This window comes from Pleurodeles waltl, chromosome 1_2 (genome assembly GCF_031143425.1).
Source record: "Pleurodeles waltl isolate 20211129_DDA chromosome 1_2, aPleWal1.hap1.20221129, whole genome shotgun sequence".
Taxonomy (NCBI): Eukaryota; Metazoa; Chordata; class Amphibia; order Caudata; family Salamandridae; genus Pleurodeles; species Pleurodeles waltl.
The window spans coordinates 57,533,723-57,556,481 of NC_090437.1; positions in this window are offsets into that span (position 1 = coordinate 57,533,723).

Here is a 22,759-nt window from a genome sequence, read left to right on the forward strand (position 1 = left end):
TAGGGATGAGTTATGTGGATAAAACTTGAAATCAGAAAATATTAGCAGTGGACCATATTAGTGATTTAGTCAGCCATTCAGACCCTGATTCTCCCAGAATTGGGATGCCAAAGTCTTACCCACATACTTCAGCTTCCCTATTCACTAATGAACATGTTTGATTGTATGTTTAACTTCCTAGCAGCATGTAGCTCCACATGGTGTGCTACGAGTATGAGGCACTTGAGTACAATGCCCTAGATGTGCATGCAACTCATGGCCAGAGGTGTGCTTGCATCTATCTGTTTGTTTTAAGTCATGGCTTACTGGTAGGAAATTATGTAGACAATGGTCTGCATTTCCAAAGATAAGTGTTGATGGGATTGTCCAAGGTTTGGGTGTATCCTATTTGGAGTTCCTCCTTACCTGTGGTGTGCTGGCCAATCCCATGTACAGCTTTCCAAAGCTTCCTGGGTGTCCTTGTTGTTAGAAATTATTAGTTGCTTGTCCACCCCCCTCAGACACAGGCGCAGGGTTGTGAATAGTGTACCTAGGATTGATGATCCCAGTTTGGTACACAGACATGTAAATCAGTAAATCACTTGTCCAAACTTAGGATACCCACTCATGATTGGCACATGCATTCTATACTGGCAATCCCATTTACAACTCGCAGATCTTGTGGCCCTAGATTGCCATCTAGAACATAGAAATGTGTTGGCCTGTCAGTGGTGGAGGATATGCAGCATGATTTTTACCTGACAACTGGCAGAACTATGATGCCAAGGTAATTCCAGTTGTTACCCATCTTGTAGGGTTTGGATGTGCTATTTATGACAGGACATTTGTAGGCTGGCTTGTCATGTACTTACTCGGGGACTATCAGTGGTCTGTATGATGATATGGGCTGTTACAAGTACATTAGATGTATTGTCTGATTTACTTCTTGAGCCATTTCACACAAGGCAGTACCTAATGTTTGGTATTCTATTTGTCATAACAGCTGCCAATATGACTCCCATCCAGCTTCGAGAGTTTCAACGCAGGGCAATGCGTTACCTCCACATTCTGGATGTGGAGTCTGGGTACCGCAACATGGCAAGACAATATCGCCATGAAAGACCCTCCGGAGTGTGGAGGGCATTTGCACAAGGGGGCCCTTCCGTGTCCACCACAGCCACCACCACCAGCACCACCACTACCACCCAGGTGGCACCAACAGCAGCTGGGACCTTTGCTATACCATTTACAGCAACAGCTCCAGGACCAGTCACAGCACCACTTGCACCTCAGCCTACAGACATGGCACCGGCAAGGGCCCATACTTCATCGACTGGCACCCAGACCACCCCTGCTGTAGCCATAGACCCTGCAGATTTTGCCCAGATGCAAAGGAACTTGGATCGTGTCCTACGGAAAATGACCAGACTGCAGCAGGAGGTGGCACAAGTTAACCGGAGGGTGAGGCCATTAAAAAGACCCTGAGGAGGGCCAACTTGTAGGCTTCTACTCAGATATGATTCCATCCCCTCCCTCCTCTTTCCTGGTTCTTTAACTTAGTGGGTTTAGGGGGCTTAGTGTTAGGTTAGTAAAGGCTGTTTATTTAGTTAGTAGCAGTGGGTTTGGGGTGGGGGTTTCATACTGTTTTCAACTTTTTTTTATTATGTGTGTGGGTGGGGGGCAATGTTGGGGTTTTGGTGTTTTAAAAAATGATTTTTTTTTACAAAAAATATATATTTGTTTAGTATTAGATAGTATGTGTTTAGGTTAGTATCTGTTGTCCTCCATGTGTCCCGTGTTATAAGGTGGGTGGGGGTTGATGTTTAGATTGTTTCAATAAATCTGATAAGTAAGTTTAGCTTAGGTTAGTTAGGGACAGTTGTTGGTAATGTGTAGTTAGAGTAGAATAGGTTAGGTTAGGTGTTTTCCATGGTTTTAGCTTCTGTTTTTACTGTTTAATAAATATCTAGGTAACCCTTTACAGTATGTGTCACATGCTTGTAGATCAGGGCCTTGCCATGAGTGAACAGTGTCTCTTTTGTATTAGCTTTTGTGCCCCATGCTGCAACCATATCCCAACTGAGCTGTTACATTGGCAGCTACACCAAAGCTACTTAGCTAACATACAGCCATCCATTGCACCCACCACTCACGGTTACTATGGATCCCAAAGTGTGGTTATTTTGTGCAGTATGTTTTCAATGTCGCATACTTTGCTACCTGATTTGGTATTGGGGACATTGGGGATTGTAAAGTCTGCCTGCAGCCTGATGTCCAAGCAAATCCTTATAAGGTGAGTGGTAGTATGCTCTCATGTAGTATGGTATACATAACTCACACATATAATTTGTTACAGTGTTCAGCTTGGTTACTTATTTGTATGGAAACTCATACACATCCCTTCATGCTGTTTGGTGTGTGTTAGGTAAAAATTGGAGAAAATGTCACATACATAAGTTTTGACTTTCAGTAACAATCGAAGGCACTATTTTCTGGCTTAGACATCCCTTGAGGAGGCGTTATTCTGTACAACACAGCATTTTGGTGGATAGTTTATATTTTGCTCAGAAATAACCCTGAGGGAGGGCAGATGATGGTACAATCCAGGCCACTGTGCATAGTTATCAGCCAAGAATCGTTCAGGTCAGGTGTATAGACAATCAATGATACTTGAGCTGAGGTTAACATCACTGATGGCCATCACGGTTGATTTGTCACATTACACAGAGACAAAGTTGTTGCGTAAGTGCTATTTATTTAAAAGTGCTGTAGTGCTATATGTACATTGTTCATGATTGTGAGTCCATTAGTGTGACATCTTCCATTGTGATCCTACACAAGTGCAAAAGGACATGTCATTGGACATGCTAGGGTGAAGTGTCAGACAGTGCAGAGGGACAGGATTTGCCAATGACGTAGTGAGAGACAATCACAGGGCAGGCTGACAAGATAAACAGTGGGTTGACGAAGAGTCCTTGATTACAGTTGTTGCAAGACAGGCATTTTTCAAAGCACAGGACCTTGGTAATAGGTGCCCATGTGGCAGGGACTAGTGCTACCGGGTACTCTTACGGGTGAAGGTGATCTGCTCCACGTCTTCATCTTCTGATGTGTGTGTAGTCTCCTCTTCCCTTGGTGGTGGTGGTAATGAAGGGGCAACACACACCTCAGTCTTTGAAGATGTGGAGTTCGACATCCCGGTAGCTGCTAACTGTGGGGGTCTTAAGGGCATTACTGCAGCAAGGAGGAGCTGCTGGTTCTTAAGAATAGCAGCCACATCACGGTGGTAGGCAGCCAGGTCGGCCCTGAGGGGTTCAATATTGCATTCGTGCACGCGTTGACAGGATTGTTGTTGTGGGTGTTGGGTCAACTCTATTACAGCTGTGTTGATTTCCTTCAACCTTTTTTCAACTTCCTGCAAGATTGTTGTTCACCCTTGCATAGCTGCTGCCTGTTCTTCAGTTGACATCATGCACAAACGCACCCCCTCTCGGCTGGCTGCCATAGTTTGCATTCCCAGCCACACCTCCTTGTCCAGCTCCCACTGTACTCCAACTACAGTTCTCTCAAAGCTGGTGCCAGGGTCCTCAGAGTCCTCAGCTGTGTAGGAGCTGGCAGGCCGTACAATTGGGGTGATGGGTGGGTCCTCTGTGCTCCTCCTTGTGACTGAAGGTGGGGTCTGGAGGGTTCCAAGGACATCTTGGAGGGTCTGCTGGCTGATGTTTGTCATCTCGTCACCCATGTCATCAGGGAAGTCCAGTACAGGCATATCAGCAGGAGAGCCATCCTCCTCTGCAATGAGATACAGTACAATTAGTGTGTCTGTGTTGTGGGCTTTGTAATGTGACGTGCCTGCCTTCCGATTGTTTTGACATTGTGATCTTGGTTCCTGTTCATTGTTCCTGTCTTTCATATTAGCATTCTCCCAGGCCTATGCCCCACCTGCATGTCACATGTATTGTGGTCAGCTTGTGGACTTGTCAGCATCACATCCTCTAGGTGTTGGTTCCGGCCAAATTGTGATTTGCCACCTTCTTGTCCTACTCAACCCTCCGTCTACTTCTGTTCTCATGGTGAGGCCTTTCACTGGCTGTGGGTGCTCTGATGGCACAAGCACCACACTTAACAATCTGGACCTGCCCCTGTCTCTGATCTTTCACATCCACCTATATGTAGTTGAGATGTAGCATATACTATGTCTAGCTTTGTTATGGCACAATATGGATGTCAGCATTAGTAATGTGTACTGCTGATGTTGGGGAATGTGCGGTACATTGGATTGCACTGATAGTCGTAGCAGTGTTCTATTTCCTCCTCTGACTGTGCAGGTGTATTTCTGTAACCAGTTGCATGTGTCCTCCCCCTCAATGCTGTTGTCTGAGCAGTATGACATTTGAGATGTTGCATGGTGTCATTGGAGCTATTGTGACCCAGGCACAGGGTGGACCCTGACATATGCAGCATGGGTATGACATTAGTGCTGTGGGTTCCTCCTAATGTTAATGACAATGGCTGATGTTTGTAACAACTTTGGACAATCACATTTGACAGGATTGGAACATTTGTCTTGATTTCAGGAGATTGATAACGTTGTCATCCTGAACCCTCTAATTTGAGTGTGTTTGATCCATGGGGACGTTACTGCCATGAGCTACTTGACCTGCACACTCAGCAGAGGTGGTGGTGGCAACTGTTGTCAATGTTACATACCACTTGCAGGTATGGCCAGAGGTTGTTAATTGTGCCCTAGTTAATGTAGGGAGAATAATGGCTGACGTGTGATGGGCTGCCAGTTTTACATTCTACCCTGCCCTCCTGGCCTGGCTTTACCTTTGCAACATCCTTGGCATGGCAGCTTACCCCCATGCAAAGGTCATTGGTGTTGTGTAGTAGTGTGCCCCAGGTTTCCTCAGAACAGACCATGCCCCCATGCTGTGCCCCTTTACCCATTCCATTCCCTGAATATCATGACTTACATGCATTTTGTAGTAGGTATGTCCGCCCCCCTGCTTACAGTTAACATTTGTGCATTTTAATTCCCCATGCGACTTACCCTGCATGTGTGTTGTCTCCTGGTAGTCCTCGCTGTCCTGTCCTTGAATCCCTGTGACGATCTCCTCAGGGATGACGGCTGCCACCATCTCCTCCATGTGGTCTAGGGCCTCCTGCACTGCTGGACTCCCACCTCCAGTCTGCAGTGCTGCCTTCCTGTTCCTGGCCATCTTTTCCTTCTCCTGCGCTTGCAGTCATGCCAGCGTTTCTTGCACTCGATGACTGTTCTCCGTACTTCTGCCACATTGTTGATCTTGTCAACAATATGTTGCCATATTGCCTCTCTCATACTGATTGGCAACTTTGAGGTGACAAACAGTTGGTGCTGGTGTTCCGTCACCTCTTTAACCAGAATGTCCTGCTCCTCTGCACTGAAGCGACACTTTCTTTTCTTCTTCTCCCTGTCCTGGGTCTTGTGTAGGTCCTCCTGGCTGGTTCCTGGTCTGTTGTCATCTTCCTGGGGTCTGTGCAAGCATCTGGGATCCATTTTGGCTCTCCTATGCACATTTTGCAGTGTTTGCAGCGCTTTTTGACGCATTTGCATAAAAAAATGGCGCATATCCGGTTTGCGGAATCGTAAACAGGCTCACAGTCATATTCGCAGCGTTCACGTAGTTTTCCTTTATGACGTGACACAGTGGTTTGAGTAAAGAAAAATGACTCACACCTGTGTTTTGGGTCGCCGTGCGTCAAAGTATAAATTTGACATTCACACGGCGCAAAGAAATGGTGTTCCTTAGATACCTAGACATACAGGTATATCAAACAGAGTCGGATATATTTGACTGGAACTTGACGTGTGCTATATCAGGCCTGCGTCGTCAGATGGCATTCTGGAAAACAATGCCGCTGACAGTCCTGGGCAGGGTGGACCTTGTTAAAATGATAGTGCTACCTCTACTATTATATTACTTTGTGAACCTGCCTCTATACATTCCAGCCTCTCTCTTCCGATTCATAGAGCGGGATGTGCGTAGTTTGATTTGGAGCACTTCCCGCTCCAGAGTGGCCCTTTCTAAGCTGTATCGCCCACTGAAACAGGGGGATTTGTCACTGCCGAATCTAGAACACTACTATCTAGCTGCAAAGCTGCAATGGGTGGCCCGATGGCTCTCTTCAAGGTAGTTGGCAGACACGGCCACTGACCTTCCAGTGTGGTCACGGTGTAAACTGCTATGCCTATTTCATCCCTGTGCTAAATCCACAGCGCCGGCACCCATATTGCATAATCTAGCATATCGCTGTTCCAAAGATGCTGTTACATCACGAGGGACACCACGCCCTATGCACCAGCCATACCTCTATTGGGGATACCACGTGGCGCCTGTGACACGTTGGCTGCAGAACTGACAACTTGGCATGCTGTGGGAATATATACCCTAGGGGACATTTACACAGACGGCAATCACAGTACTCATGGCGCATTGATGGAGGCCACTGGACTGCATCCAGGTACCTTTATGTTGTACAACTTCCTCAGGCATGCCCTACAACAAGCATGGGGTGACCGCACGGAGTAACCCCATATGCACTACACACTACAGTACCTGCATGTCTTTGGGGAAGGGAGTCATTTAGTACACTGGATAGCAGACTCTCTGTGTCTCCATACAACTGGCCCGCTTGTGCCCCTCCGAAGGAAATGGGAGGGAGACAGGGGGTAACCTTTCACAGACAGGGAGTGGGCAACACTACTGGAAACCTCCATGTATTGCCCTCGCAATATGCGTTTTCAACTCATTCAATACTATGTCACAAAAAGACCATACCTTACCCCTGATAAGTTCAACAGATATTTTAATTGTGTGGACACTGCTTGTCAGCGATGTCATTGCTTGGGAGCGGACTTTCTACACATGATATGGTCATGTCTCACCTTGAGTCACTATTGGACCTCAATCCATGCACATGCACATGTAATGCACTGTGTGGACAGGCCCTTGCTATTGTCGTGGGAGACATGCAACCTGGGATTGCTTCCTAGTGGTAAAAAAATTGAAGGCAATGTCCCTCTTTTCAGACCTGGAGTTATTAGTGGCCAAACGCCTTATTACCCTTAGATGGCATTCTTCTGAGCCACCAGCATACGAAGCATGGGTATGTTCACCGTCTGTCTGGGTGAGAGCGGATTGCACAGCTCTCCAACGCGAGGAAGCATTGGGGCTGCAAAAGTATCCCCTTGCGGCACAATGGGAGCTAATGTTAACAGACTTATGCACTCCGCTGACATCTGTGCTTACTCCACTTTTGTTTGAAGAATCTGTACTCAGTTCAACAAGCTGCAGAACTGTATGCATGAGGAGACCACAGTGCTTAATTTGTGCTTGTAGTTTCAGGTGCGGAGCACCGGCACTTATTTCTGAGGGCCAGCGCTTAGTTTTCTGTCTCAAGCATTTCATGCAAGCAAAAGACATGTGGGAAAGACGGAGAAAGAGAAAAACAAAAAAGCGTCAGAAACGGGAAAAACAAGAATCTGTAAGAGTGAGCTAAAGGGGCAAGGAGTAGCTGTCAATGGATTGAAGACGACCGAGGTGGCTTCAGGATTACGCTGCCTCAGCATTATGTGCTTGCACTTTTAATTGTAGCAGCCATGTGTTTAAGAGGAGAACTTTGAACACCAGCACCTTTTTATTTACAAATTAAGCACTGCTAGACCAGATACACACCCCCTTCAGATATCGGGATTCTGAGCTAGTTATCGGCTGCATAGAATTGATGTGTGGGTACGGTGTGCCGAGCGTATGTGAGCTGTATCACAATTTTACTAAATCTTAAATGTAGGTACTTGGATTTGTGTTGGCAGCGTTTCCCTCCCATATGTTAGTTGTTGTGAACTGACATTGATTGCAACCCTGTGGGTCACATGTACTATTACTCTGCAATGTGTCATGTTAAAATATAAATGCAATAAAGAAATATATATATAAAAAATCAGGTCAGCTTGAATGTCAGGGGCAAATTGCACTAGTTAAAAATCACAAAATTAATGCAAACTGGTGGAAAGCATTGATTTCTTATTTATTTCCCAGCTTTAAAATGTATTTGCCTGGAAATATGTCCAAAAGTAATGCAAAGTAGCACTTTGCATTGTTTTGCACTAGATTATGTCAAGGAGGTGTTCCATTGGTGGTACATGCTCATTCTCATGCTACCACCCATAGTTTTTGTTTTCTACAAAGCAATATCTACTAACATTAGTGCATGGGATTCTGTGCTGAAAAATGGGCCTCTTTGAGGCAGGAGCAAAGTAGGAAAAACAATATTTTCTCCAAATGTTTCAAACCTTGCATGTGTACTACACTTTACAACACACATAGGCCCTCATTCTGACCTTGGCGGTCTTTTCGCAAGACCGCCGAGTTACCGCCGCGGTGAAGACCGCCGACCGCGGCGGTATGCCGCTGTGCGCATTCTGACCGCTGGGAGCGTTCCGCCGGAAAACCGCCAGCAGCCACACTGGCGGTCGGCGGGAAAGTGGAGACTGGTCAACCTCCACCGCCACGCCAGCAGAACACCGCCCACAGAATTACGACCCACATTTCTGTGTGGCGGTCTTCTGTTGGCGGTCTTCTGTTGGCGGTCACCTCCCCATGGCTCCTGTCACCTCCCGGAGGACCAACGCACAAGGTAAGTTGACCGTCCGTGAGGGGAGGGGGTGGGGGGGTGTTGTGCGATGTGGGCGTGCATGGGGGTGTGCGTGTGAGTGTGTAGAGGGGGTGTGTGAGTGCGTGTATGCGGGCGGGGGGTGCTGCTGTGTCTATGGGTAATGTGTGCTGTTCGGCAGGTGCGCATGTCTGCATGTATGTGTGCGGGTATGTGTCCCCGTTGTGTATGTGTGTGTAGGGGGTGTGTATATGTGCATGTTGGGGGTGTGTGCATGTCGGGGTGCATGTATGTGCATGTCGGGGTGGGGGTGGGGAGGGGGTTCGTACCACCTCTGGGGGGTGGCAGGGGGGTGGAGGGTGTGGGGGGAGGACTCGGGTGGGTAGTGGGGGGTGGGGGAGACCCCTATCAGTGCCAGGGAAGGAATTCCCTGGCCCCGATAGTGCTTACCGCCATGGTTCGCACGGCGGTTCCCGCCCGCAAGAAACCGCGGCGGTAGGCAGGGTCATAATACCGTTGGCGGTCTTGGGACGACCGCCGGGCCGGAGTGCGCAAACTCCAGCCCGGCGGTCATGACCGCCGTGGCGGTCGGAGTGGAGAAGTGGCGGTCGGTCGCGGCGGGGACCGCCGCGGTCAGAATGCCATTTTTAATACCGCCGGTCTGTTCGCAGTCCGACCGCCGTCTCTCCGCCGACCGCCAGGGTCAGAATGAGGGCCATACTAGGTTAAAAAAATAATCTATATGTAAGCATTGTACTTTGCACTGGAGGGATACTGTTTTAGTGCAAAACCTGTTCTAGAGTCACATACACACTATGGTGCAAAGATGTGGTGAATGGTAGTCTAATTGCATTCCAGGGCCTGGAAAGAGTGAACTAGTGCCACATCTTAGTATATATGCAGCTTTCCTGCTCACTCCCTCTCCAGCTATTCAGTGCAGCACCTATTGTTGCTGTGATGTGTGGAATAATAGCAAACTTGCCCTCCCTGCTAGAAATTAGGGGGGTCATAATGACCCTGGCGTTGGCGGCCACCGACCACGGGAGCACCGCCAACAGGCTGGCGGTGCTCCCACGAGCATTCTGACCGCGGCGGTTCAGCCGCGGTCAGAAGCGGAAAGTCGGCAGTCCCCCGCCGACTTTCCGCTGCTCGGGGGAATCCTCCATGGCGGCGGAGCGCGCTCCGCCGCCATGGGGATTCTGACACCCCCTACCGCCATCCTGTTCCTGGCGGGTCTCCCGCCAGGAACAGGATGGCGGTAGGGGGTGCCGCGGGGCCCCTGGTGGCCCCTGCAGTGCCCATGCCAATGGCATGGGCACTGCAGGGGCCCCCGTAAGAGGGCACCGCAAGGTATTTAGGTGTCTGCTTTGCAGACACTGAAATACGCGACGGGTGCAACAGCACCCGTCGCACCTTCCCACTACGCCGGCTCCATTCGGAGCCGCCGTCCTCGTGGGAAGGTAGATTTGCCCTGGGCTGGCGGGCGGCCTTTTGGCGGCCGCCCGCCAGCCCAGGGCAAATCTCAAAATACCCTCAGCGGTCTTGTGACCGCGGAGCGGTATTTTGACGGGGGAACATTGGCGGACGGCCTCCGCCGCCCGTCAATGTCAGAATCACCCCCTAGGTCTCTAGTTGGCAGTGGCATGCACCCTGTCCATGTAGGGACCACAATCCTAGTCAGGGTAAGTGTAAAGTACTTGTGCAACACACACACAGTAATCACAATGGGTACACCACAAAAGGGCCCCACAAAGGTGTAAGAAAATAAAGCTTGTTTAGCTGTATAAATCAAGACATAAAAGACAAAAATACAATCAGTCACCTGAAATATTAACTTTTTTAAAGTAAAAAAAAACAGTGCCTGCAATCGGTTACAGGACAAAAGATAATGCTGTACAGTCTGCGATGTGAATGCGCTTTGTTTAAATATAATACAGGAGAATCCTGGGTGCACTCATCTTCGAAAGCAGCCAACTGTTATGTTCTCAGGTAAGGCTTTTTCCCTGGCTGTAGCAAGGAGGATGGTGGGACCGAGGGGGAACTATTGGGGTGGGGGGGCAGCGGCATCAGAGAAATCACCACCGTGGCCACATGTTTTGAGGGTTAAGGAGGGGGTGTGGCAGTCAGTCGATCTGATCTGTAATCCTTGGCTTTGCAATCCTTGACAAAGAGGGTGAGCTGCAGAGAAGCCACTCCGTGATCCTTGACAAAGCAGGTGACGGGCATTTGGGAAGCTGCTCTGCAATCCTTGACAAGGCAGGCAAGTTGCAGGGAAGCCGCTCCGCGATCTTTCATAATGCGGGCTGCAGGGAAGCCGCTCTGCGATCCTTGACAAAGCGGATGAGCTGCAGGGAAGCCGCACTGGGATCCTTGACAAAGTCGGGGGCGGGCGTTGGGGAAGCCGCTCTGCGATCCTTGACAAAGCGGGTGAGTTGCAGGGAAGCCACTCCATGATTCTTGACAAAGTGGGGGGCAGGCTGGGGGAAGCTGGTCTATGACCCTTGACAAAGCGGGTGAATTGCAGGGAAGCCACTATGTGATCCTTAACAAAGCGGGTGAGTTGCAGGGAAGCCACTCTGGGATCCTTGATAGAGCAGGTGGTGGGCTACAGGGAAGCCGCGCTGAGTTTTTGATGAAAGCAGGTGGCAAGTTACAAAAGAGCTTTTCAGGGGTCTTTGATGTCCAGGAGACCCTTGGTAGATTCAGAGGCAAGTCAGCAAGCCCTTGGAGTCACTCTGGGGGTAGCAATTGAGTCTTGGGCTGCAGGGCTGGGATCAGCAGGCAGAAGGGCAGCACAATGAGGCAGAACAGCAGTTCTGGGGAACAGTCAGTCCTGGCAAGGTGGCGATCCTGGCACACAGCAGTCTTCACTCCAGCAGGTTTCTTCAATTCAGAAGTGTACTATCTTTAGTGTGTCAGCAGCCCAGTACTTATACTAAAACAATGTCTTTGATGTGGGGTGTGACTTAAAATGGTTTTTGTGAAGTACCCAGGCCCCCTTTTCAGCTGAGCCCTGGCTCTACATACTAGCCCCTTTGTGTGGGCTCTGGCCATTACCCTTTGAGATGTAAGCGGGAACCCTTCCAAAACTCATCCCCAGGAAGACCCATCAGTTTGCAGATGAAAGCAGATTCAGTTGAACATCCTGTGTTGTAGGTGTCTGAAGGGAATGCACAGGTATAGCTGCAACCTATCCCAGGCCAGACGTATATTGGAGACAGGCTGTAGCACACAGGACAGTGAGGACATAGAAATGCCCACTTTCTAAAAGTGGCATTTCTGTAAAAGTAAATATAAAGCCAGCTTTATCAGGGAAGAGGATTTAACATTACCACCCCAATGATACTAAACATGACAGTTGCTCCTCTCTGATCAGGAAGTATAGCTTAAAAGGAATTTTAAGGAGTTCCCAATGCTGGCCAATGAGAGAAGCAGGCCTCACGGTAATGAAAAATTACTTTGTGGAGTTTTTCATTATCAGTGCATGTAAAACTAAAAAGTACAAGTCCTGTCTTTAACTTCCTTGGCTACATAGGGCCTACATTAGGGGTGACTTATGTGCAAGAAAGGGGGAGTTTAAGGCTTAAGGCTTGAAAAGTGGCTTTGAAATCCAAGTCGATGTGGCAGTGAGACTGCCCACACCGACTCTGCAGTGGCAGGCCTGAGTCATGTTTACAGGCCTACTTAAGTGGTTGACGCAATCAGTGCTGCAGGCCAACTTGTAGCACTTCATTTATAGGCCCTGGGTATATGGTATACCACTTTACAAGGGACGTACATGTAAATAAAATATCCCAATTGTGCATACACCATTTTTACCATGCTTTAGTGGAGAAGCACATGCACTTAAGCACTGTTTACCAGTGGCAAAGTGCTCAAAGTCCTAAGGCCAACAAAAAGTCACAGCATCAAATCAAGAGGTAAAGGCAAAAAGTCTGAGGTTAGACCACCCTAAGGATGCCAGGTCTAACATGCCCCTTAGCCTTTTAGCTAATTCAGTCAATGAGAATCCCACATGTTCCATATCACTTGTTCAGTACTGCCAGAAATCACTAACCTTGCTACCTCTGGGAGTGAGATGAAGTCCTTCACTTCCAGCTCTTGCCACAAAAGGGCCTCAGTTTGTGTTGCCACCGGTGATGCCCACAGTGAGGTGCTTTCATGAAAGTCCCACACAGGACAACTGTGCTTGCAGTGTTTTTTGAGAGTTTTCTTTTCTGATAACTCTACCAAGTTCGATAATATACATGATCAGTGTTACTGCTCTGCTTATGGGTACGTTCCTTATTTCAAGGGTGTTGTCAATATACCATCAGAATGAATGTGCACACCTCTAATACACTTTGAATGTTAATTCAGATTCATATTTTAAAGCAAGCATATATTGAATTGAATCCACTTTGCTAATTTTGACGTTGTATTATGAATTGTCCAGACTGCAAATAAACAGTCTAACTAAAAAATATATATATCTGGTGTTGGGAAGTCCTCACATTTTTGAAGTTCCCACCTCTCTGACACAGCAGATGTAAATCACTTGTTGAATATCCAGCCTGAATCCTATATTTGACAAACACATTTACTGTCACTGGGCAAAACCAGCTGCAAATCTTCAGGCTATGTTCAATACAACCAGTGAAATTACCCCTTGCTTATGGGGGCATTTGGAAATGCATATCAAATAAGTATGCACAGTCCTAGAATTGACTTTTATCAACCTAACATCATGATGCAGAGGGTGCTTTACATGACGGTCAATCTACTTCTGTTTTTTTTTTATTTATTTTTTACAATTTTGTTTATTGGCATTTCAAATAGTACATATCTGTTCGTTCATTTGCCAGAACTTAATACTCAGGGTTCTAAATCACATTGCTATACAGCCTGTAGGTATCCATTACATACTTCACAGAACCATAGTTACAGGACAACCTATATCTTATTCACTCCTTGGCATTCAAAATCATACTGGCAAACTCTTAAGCTTCTCAGGTTCTCAGTTGCATATTTGTGAGATAGGGAGCTGGATTTCACCCCGAATAACTTTGGAGGTATCTATGCCTGTCCTCCCTGTGTGTGTAAGCCAATAATGAAATAGAAAGAAACAAAACAGTATAACTAGTTAACCCAGTAACTTTCTCAGACTTCCAGAGATCATCAGTTGCCAATGCCGGCCCCTGAGTTCCAGTGGCCGGGGGGGCACGGAGGAGCGGGCAAGAAGGGACAGACCGAGGGGAGGCCCCACCCATGACGCAGACCGACAGCGGTCAGGTCGGTGCTAGCTCTCTTTCATCCCTGAGCCATTCAGAGTCAGGTCCCCACCCATGCCATCGTCTGCAGTGACGTCCTGCGTTTCCCATGCATCCACCACTTCCCCCCACAAGGGGGCGATCAGTCGGTGCCTCAGTCTCCTCATCTCCTCTCTCTGCAGTACTCTCTCCTCCGCCCTTGCCCAGTGAGTAACTTCTGCCACCCATGTGGCCAGCCGGGGTCCATAACTGTTTTTCCAGGCCATCGCCACTCTCCTGCACACTAGTACTAATGCCAAGTCTGCAAATCTATTCCCCACTTTTTGAATTAAGGGCTTGTCAAAAAGGCCCAACAAGCATACCACTTGCCCATCATCGAGTTGTCTATGTAAAATTGTGTTGAGACGGGCAATCACCTTTTCCCAGTAGGGACTTAGCGCTGGACAGTCCCAGGTCATATTGTGAAGGTCCACATCAGCCAACTGACATCGGGGGCTTGCTCCTGTTGTCACCCTATAGATCTAGTTAATTCTGCACAGGGTGAGATAGGTCCTGTGAACATAGTTATACTGTATAAACTTCAGTCGCATTTTATGTGAAATCTTATGTGCAGAGGCTAGAATCTTATGCCATTCGACATCTGTCATGGTTCTGCCTATATGGGCATCCCATTTGAGTCGCAGTCCACCTAGTGGTCTCTCAATCATCCCATTTAATGCCTTATAAATCCAAGTGACCGGGTGTGAACTTCCACCCACAACCACCATAGTCTGGAGGGCTGCCCCCGCGGGTGATTCACCACTACTGTCTCTCCACAGTTCCATCAAGGCCCGTGCTACAGCCTCATAAGTCAAGAATTGGCCGGCAATTTGGTCTGCTAGCTCCCCGAAGGGAATCAGCATCCCTTCCTGATAGCAGTTGCCCACTGTAGTGATCCCTGCCACTGTCCAATATTTGAGTTGCCTGGAGGTGAAGGCGGACCAGTCGCACCACGTGGGCGTCCCACAAGGGGTAGCGCAGGTGCATAGGGATTAATTGTGTCTGTTCTCCGAAGGGCTCTACACCACGCTGCTAGAGCTGTGGATACCAATATGTTCGGTCTGGCCGGTACTGTTTTCCCCCTGAGCATTCGTGCTATGGATTCCTCCCCTGGCCCAGCTTTGCCATCCAGCGTTGTCTCTGCTAAGTCTAGCCCATTTAGCCATTGCGCCAGCCATTGTAATTGAGCCGACAGGTAGTATAGTTCGAAGTCAGGGGCTCCAAGTTCCCCCCTTCTCAGGCGGCAGAAGAAGAGTCCCCAGTGCCACCTGGTGACGTCCCCTGTCCCATTTTAGTTCGCGTTGTAGAGAGTCTAGTGTCCAAAACCACAACATCAGGACAGTGAGTGGCAAGTTGGTGAAATAGTAAAGGAGTCTAGGGAGCATCACCATCTTGGTAAGTGTGATCCTGGCCATGACTGGTAGTTTTAAGCAGCGCCAGAAAGATAGCTCTGTTTTCAGAGCCCAGTATGCTTTCTCCAGGTTGCCCTTCTGGAGGTCCTTCCTATTATGATAAATCTGGATTCCCAGATACCTAAACTTTTGGGGAGCCCATTGTACATCCACCGGGCACGAGAGCTGGGAATACACATTTCTTTCATCTGTTAAGCCGTAAGCCCCCAAGTGCAAGTTGGATGGAGTGATATCTCTGGGTAGAATACATCTCTTCCCAATTATAACATTGTTGTCCTTCATGCATCCACACTTCATGGACAGTGAATCCTTTTTAGGTATTCAGGTGTTATTCAAAAACAAATGTGGTACATAAAAGTTAATTGTCCCGATTCACAAAAAAGGGAAGGAAGGAAAAACCGCCAGTTACCACTCAATTAGTTTAACTGACGTGCTGCAGAAAGTGTACTGCAGGCAGATGTTGGATAATCTAAAGGAATGGATGGCAGACAAAAACCTGCTCACCCATCTACAAGCTGGATTTAGGAGTAAGGTGAGCAGAATTTATCAGTTCAATAGATTTGTACTGATATTTTTGAAGAGAGTTATCATACAATGAGGATATTTGTATGTGGACTTCATAGATTTTCGATCAGCATTTGCCATGATCCCCAGATCTAGATTATGGGCAGTATTAAAAGGGATGGTGTTCCTGGCCACAATTTGCCCATACTTATTCGCTTTCATGCAGAAAACTGTGCACAGGTTAGATGGGGCAAATAGGGGAACTTAACAGATTGCATGCATGCTGGCATCCACTCCCTTTTCTTTGCATGTTAACAGAGTTGTGGACTACCTTAATTCAGGTATAAATGATGTCCCAAGTTTGGCTGAGAGCAAAGTTCCAGCCTTGCTCTTCACCTTTGATACTTTACTTATGTCAAAAATTCTAATGGGGCTACAGTCTTTGCTGATATGTTTGTGGCTCTTTGTAAGGATCTAATACTAGAGTTGAATACTTAGGAGATTAAGGACCTCATTACGACTTTGGCGGTCGGAATACTCTGACTGCCAAAGCCGCAGGGAGGAGGCAGCAGTCATACTGGCTGCCTCCCCTCCAGTCATATTACGTTGTTCCCACTGGGCTGACCGGCGGGAACAGTGCTACGGTATTAGTCTTGGCTCCCTTAAGCGGAGACCAATAAAATAGCACACCAGCACCCTCGAAATGCATGCTGTCTGCAAAGGAGACAGTGAGCATTCCAAGGGTGCTGGACAGGAGGGTCCCTATACTGCTCACAACATGGTCATTGGCAGTGCTGGTCCCCTCCTGTGGCACACAGCACAGCCTTTCTGCCAGCCTTTCCATGGCTGTTGAACCGCCATGGAAAGGCTGGTGGAAAGGGTACTCATACTCAACACGGCGGTGCTGAACTCAGCACCGCAATGGCTGAGCACAAGTCAGACTGCCGTCAGCCCAACAGGAACCACTTTCCTGGTGGGTACGGCAGTCCCCTGGCGGTTCGACCTCCACCGCAAGTCTGGCAGTCCTTGTACTACCAGACTCATAATGGGGGCCCAAGTGTATATCCTTTAGCTCTCATAAATTGCCCCAAAAGGCAAAAGCGCAGACTGACTTTGGGCAGCTCAAATATAGAAAAGGTGAAACACTTTGATTATCTTAGGTGAATTTAACAAGTAATTTGTCATGGGCAGCTCATATTAGTATGCGTCAGTTCACCCTACAACACAGCATATTGGCTACCCTAACATTTTTCAACTCTACAACCTCTAGACATTTTTCACTTGTCTTGGAAGCTTGCAAAAGTAAGAGCTCGGGTGAAGTTCTTTACAGCGCTGAGCTGTGGGGCTATAATAATGCCACAGGCCAGACCAGTGCAGAGAACAGTTTCTTAAAAGCACTGGTAAAACCTCCTGTAAGCTCTTCTACTCTGCCCTTACACTTAGACATGGGTGTGGAAGACATCAATACATTTAGACCTTTGACATATTGGTGCAGAAATTGGCTTAGTGAACAGTTGGAAGCATATAGGCTGTATTTGCAGGATGTACCAACATAGGATCATACTGACACTATTAACCGGCTCAAATCTGTTAAATAATGGCTGGCTACCCAGTAAATGAATGAGCTATTGGTTACTTGTAGCAGTATAACCAGGGACAAGAGGATTTTATTGAAAATACTCTATTGGTCTTACCTCAAGAAATCTTAGCGTCAGCCAGATCAGAAAGCGTCATCAACCATTTTCTTGACTACAAAAGGGATTTGAAATTTGAGCCATTTTTTAGATGGAATCATCCCTCCCTTAGCAAGACAACTTTATATAAAATTAAAACATGAAATTTCACTATTGATGAGTTCTACATGCAAATGGTTTAGTAACATTTCTGCATTTCTAATGGACTTATGTCCCATGTATTTACTAGAAAGAGAAACAGAAGCTCACTTGCATTTTTTTGCCCTTGTTACAAAATGCAAAGAAGGAGGTACATAATACCTATTTGTTGCCCTTTAAGTGTGTCACAGCACTTATTGGCTTTACTCCTACTTAATACTGAAACCAGTGCACCCAATTTTGTTTAGTGTGTACTGTTGCTTATTTAAAACATGGATTCAGCGAAAAAGCCATGTGTAACTGAAATATATAACTTGATCTTAAACACATTGTATACATATGTGCTTGTGTTACTCACTATGTATATTTACATATAATTATGTAATTTTTTTCTTGTTTTACCTGAAATATTTTTATATATTATTTTTGCATATATTTATTGTTTTATGGGGGTTATCCACTAAATAAACAAGTAATGAGACAAATCTTGAGGTGATATGCCCTGTACTAAACAAGGAGAAAGCCAATATCAATGTTAAGCTATGGAATGTGGGAGTTCAAGATGAAAGCACCCTTTCTATTTACCCGTGATGATGCTTGGCCAGGTAAAAGTTTGTCATTCTTTCTCCAGTTCTCAATCACAATTTCATCTTCAGGCTTAGAAAAGCTTTAGAGGCTTAAATTCCTAATCTGGGCTGAGATGGAAGATTTAGCTAAAAGTTCTCTATATATTGCCAGATGTTTCTTTATTAATCTCAAATTTATTGGTCAAATGTTCTGATTTCAAACCTTGTGAAGGAGGCTTGGCACATTGGTGTGGACATCCAGCAATTCATTTATTCTAAACCATTCTATTTGGAAATAGTTCTGGGATTGTGTTTCTAGGTGTCCAGAAATCTCCAACGTTTCAAAAAAAGATTCCAAGAGACCCACTTACAACTGATTCTTGAGAAGTCTTTGCAGCAGAAATGGATTCCTTCATCAAGAAGTCATTCTACACTTTCCAAGAACCTGGGAGATATCAGTAGAAACGTGCATTTGCAGTTGGTTTGCTGGTGTTTACGCCCAATGGCTGCACCCGCTTTTATCTTGAGGACTTTCACTCTCCAGACACAAGCATATAACTTCACAGGGGGCAAGAGGTTTTAATGTTAGGACCTTTCCACATCAGTCCTTATAGGTCAACAAAAAAGATAGCACAGTCTCTATCAAAGCATCCTTTTAGACACTTTGATTTTGTAGCAGACCTTGGAACAAAATCTCTCCAAGGCCCTCTGTCAGGCAGCTAGAAAGGCTTCATGAAGAAAGCAGATAATATGCCTTTTTCTTTTGTTCAAGTAATTTCTCTTCTGGCAGTCGGTCATCTGAGGACTAAAAAGGGTAAAGCCATTTTATGATTGGTGATGCCAACGATGTGAATCAAATTAATTAAAATGATCATGTTTTCTCCACTCAAGATCTGCAGCAAAGTGAATCAGTTGCTTTTCCAGGGATATGTGTACTTGCAAGAGTTATCCAAAGCCTCATCAGAAAAACACAATGGGCACCTAAATACTCATTTCTGCTCATCTCCCTGTATTCCAAAATGACTGTCAAACCTGCCCTAGAAACTGCCCCCCGGGATTAATAAAAAAAGTCCACTTTTAAGCCTCCTATTTGGATGTGGTTGTCTGCATATTGCCCCCCTTTTTGAAACACCATGGTATTGTGAGAGCCATTCACAAAGATGTTGCATGGACATCTTGAAGCAAACTTCCCTCTCTTTTCCTGTGTCCTCTGTATGGGTGTGACTTAGAAACCCAACAGTTGTCCCCTAAGGTCCTCATGACATTAGATGTAAATATGGAAGGTTAAGCTTAAACTGCAGAAGGACAGCCCAAATTATGAATTGCTATTTACTAAACACTACTGAAAAGGTTCTGGTGAGCCAAGTTGAATCATTTCAACCAAGAATAAGATGTGCAGAGAACAGACATCTGATAATTCTATTGTGTTTCTCATACTGGACTATCTAAATGTTACATATTTGGAGTTTGGAGCATTTTCATAACATAAATTAACATATTAGGGAGGTGCATTCATACCTCATTTCTAAAAGCAAGCTGTGTAGCTTGCTGCATGAAGCTTGGTCTTCTAAAGATGTTACCTTTTTAAATGCATTTGAAAAAGCATTCCTTTTACTCCTACATTTTACCATTGATCTTTGGGAAACTCTTCCAAGTGTTTGCGCACACTTATAGCTGAGGTCCCATAAGTATGTCCTGGGAACCTTAGCTGCAAAATTGCTTGGCAGAGCACATGGTGCTGGGGCATGGTCAGAAGGTAACAGCTAGTCTAGAGATTAATACTAAAGGGCATTTTGAGAAAAGTGGTGCTGCACACAGTGCAGTGGCACTTTTCATGTACCCCTTAGTGCCCCCCTGATGCCACCATGTGTGCACCATATTTAATACATGGTGAACCATAGCGGTAGTTAGTGGACTAGCATCAACTTTTGATGCAAGTCCGGCACTTTGCCGGATTAGTGTAAATAATTCTGACGCTAATCCTGCAAAGCACCCAGAGGCCCATTGTAATCAATGGAAGCCTTTAACTCCTGCGCTGCATAGGCATTAAAAGTGCCAACAAAAAAATGGTGGAAGGAAATCTTTTATATTTTCTTTCGCCATTTTTTTGGCCCCTCCCTGTGGGTGAACACCCCCTTTGCATACATTATGCCTGCCGCAGGCCTAATGTAGCGCAAAGGGTTGCAAAGTGCCACAATGCATATGTTGCACCACTTTGTAAATACGGCGCTGTGTTTTGTCCTTCGAATGATGTTAATGTGGCATTGGAATGGCGTTAGGGGCTCTTAAATATGCCCCAAAATGTCCAAAGCAAGTTATTTGGTGGAAACATGGCAGCAAAAAGAAGGAGCTTCTCACATGTCCCATCCTTTCAAAATTCCAAAGACCCTTCCAACTTCCAGTCAAACTTGAATATCTGTTTCGCATTATCATAGAGGAGGTGTTTTTAACCCATTTGGGTGCTCCTTGCCGCCGATGGCCTACTTCACTGTGACTATATGACAGAAGCTGTGCTTCAGAAATCAAATGTATTTTTCATGCACCAGCTGTAGGAGAAGACCTGCTCAACATGTTAGGCAGCAGGATATTGAAGAGTCATGCCATTGCCACATCCTATCTGAACCACATGGTTCTTTGAATGAAGAATTCCTTATGCCTAGGAACCCCTAGCTGCAGTTATTAATAAAGTCCTATTGCTATTCACTGACCTAACCATGTAGGTGAATGCCCTACACCATCTCAAGCAGTGTAGAACCTGAGAATTTTCTTCGATTCGGATCTGTCATTTTGCATACATAACAAAATAGTAAAGAAAAACGAACTAACAGCTAGACCTCCTAATTAAGAACCTCTTTTACTATAATTATGTGATTCTGCCAAACTAAAATGGAGGCTGATACTCCCAGGATTAAGTAATTGCAACACCAGGTTTGCAAATCTCTGCACGAAGAACATTGGACTAGAGTCACTCTGAAAACTCTTCAATGTCTCAAAGAAGAACTGAGATGCTGTCACGTTCTTGTCCACCATGATCTAGGAGAATGAAACCAATTAATTTTGGAAACTGCACCTTCCTATGATCCACCAGGACCCTTGCATCCACTGGAGGGACACTGAAAACATATGCATCATAGGTCTTGAAAAACATAACTGGATTATTGAATCAAAGTGCAAAAAAACACCGAAATTTCAAGAAAGCAGAGATTATAACACTTTTCAGAGGATTGGTCAATCAAGAACTCACATTTTGGGAAACATTCACTATTAGAGGCAGAAGGCAGATGAGTGAACTCAGCAATGTAAACTTGATGACTTTGGAGCTATAACCCTATTATGCATCTTTGAACTAACGTGGGATAGAACAGAGAAGACCTGCACGAGGAGCCACATACAGCGCTAGGTATATATCTAGTCAGAGCTGCTTCAGATGAAATGGAAGGCATCATATTCGCCATGTTTTAAAACCTCTACATAACTATTTATAAATTTTAAAAAGGGCATGTAATGTCACTGGTTAATATCATCATCACATCTTCCACACTTGAGTGACAACATCAAGGGCGCTTTGCACAAATGGTACATGATGTCATGTTTATGGATGATATACCTGCACTTCATTTCAAAGGGCATTGAGGCCCGTATTTATACTCCGTTTGCGCCGAAATTGCGTCGTTTTTTTTTACGCAATTTCGACGCAAAACTAACGCCAACTAACGCCATATTTATACTATGGCGTTAGAGGCGAATAGCGCCAAAGTTCCCGGAATGTGCGTCATTTTTTAGCGTGAACCCCTTCCTTGCGTTAATGATATGCAAGGGAGGCGTTCCCGTCTAAAAAATGACTCCCAGGCCTTTACGTGGTATTTATACTCCCGGGCAAAAGAGACGCCCGGGAGTTGGCGTGGCAAAAAACGGCGCATTTGCGCCACTTTTTAACGCCTGCTCAGGGCAGGCGTTAAGGGGCCTGTGGGCTCAAAATGAGCCCACAGGTGCCCTCCCATGCCCCCAGGGACCCCCCCTGCCACCCTTGCCCACCCCAGGAGGACCCCCAAGGATGGAGGGACCCACCCCAGGGACATTCAGGTAAGTTCAGGTAAGTTTTATTTTTTATTTTTTATATTTTATTTTGGTGGCATAGGGGGGCCTTATTTGTGCCCCCCTACATGCCACTATGCCCAATGACCATGCCCAGGGGACAGAAGTCCCCTGGGCATGGCCATTGGGCAAGGGGGCATGACTCCTATCTTTACAATGATAGGAGTCATGTTGATGGGGGATGGGCGTCGTTAAAAAATGGCGCAAGTCGGGTTAAGACGATTTTTTCGACGTAACCTGACTTGCCCCATTTTAAGACGCCCATGCGCCATTTTCCCCCTACGCCGGCGCTGTCTGGTCTACGTGGTTTCTTCCCACGCAAACCAGGCAGCGCCGGTCTGATTGCGCCGTCTAACGCCATTCCATAAATACGGCGCCCGCATGGCGCTTCAGAATGGCGTTAGACGGCGCAAAACTTTTTGACGCTA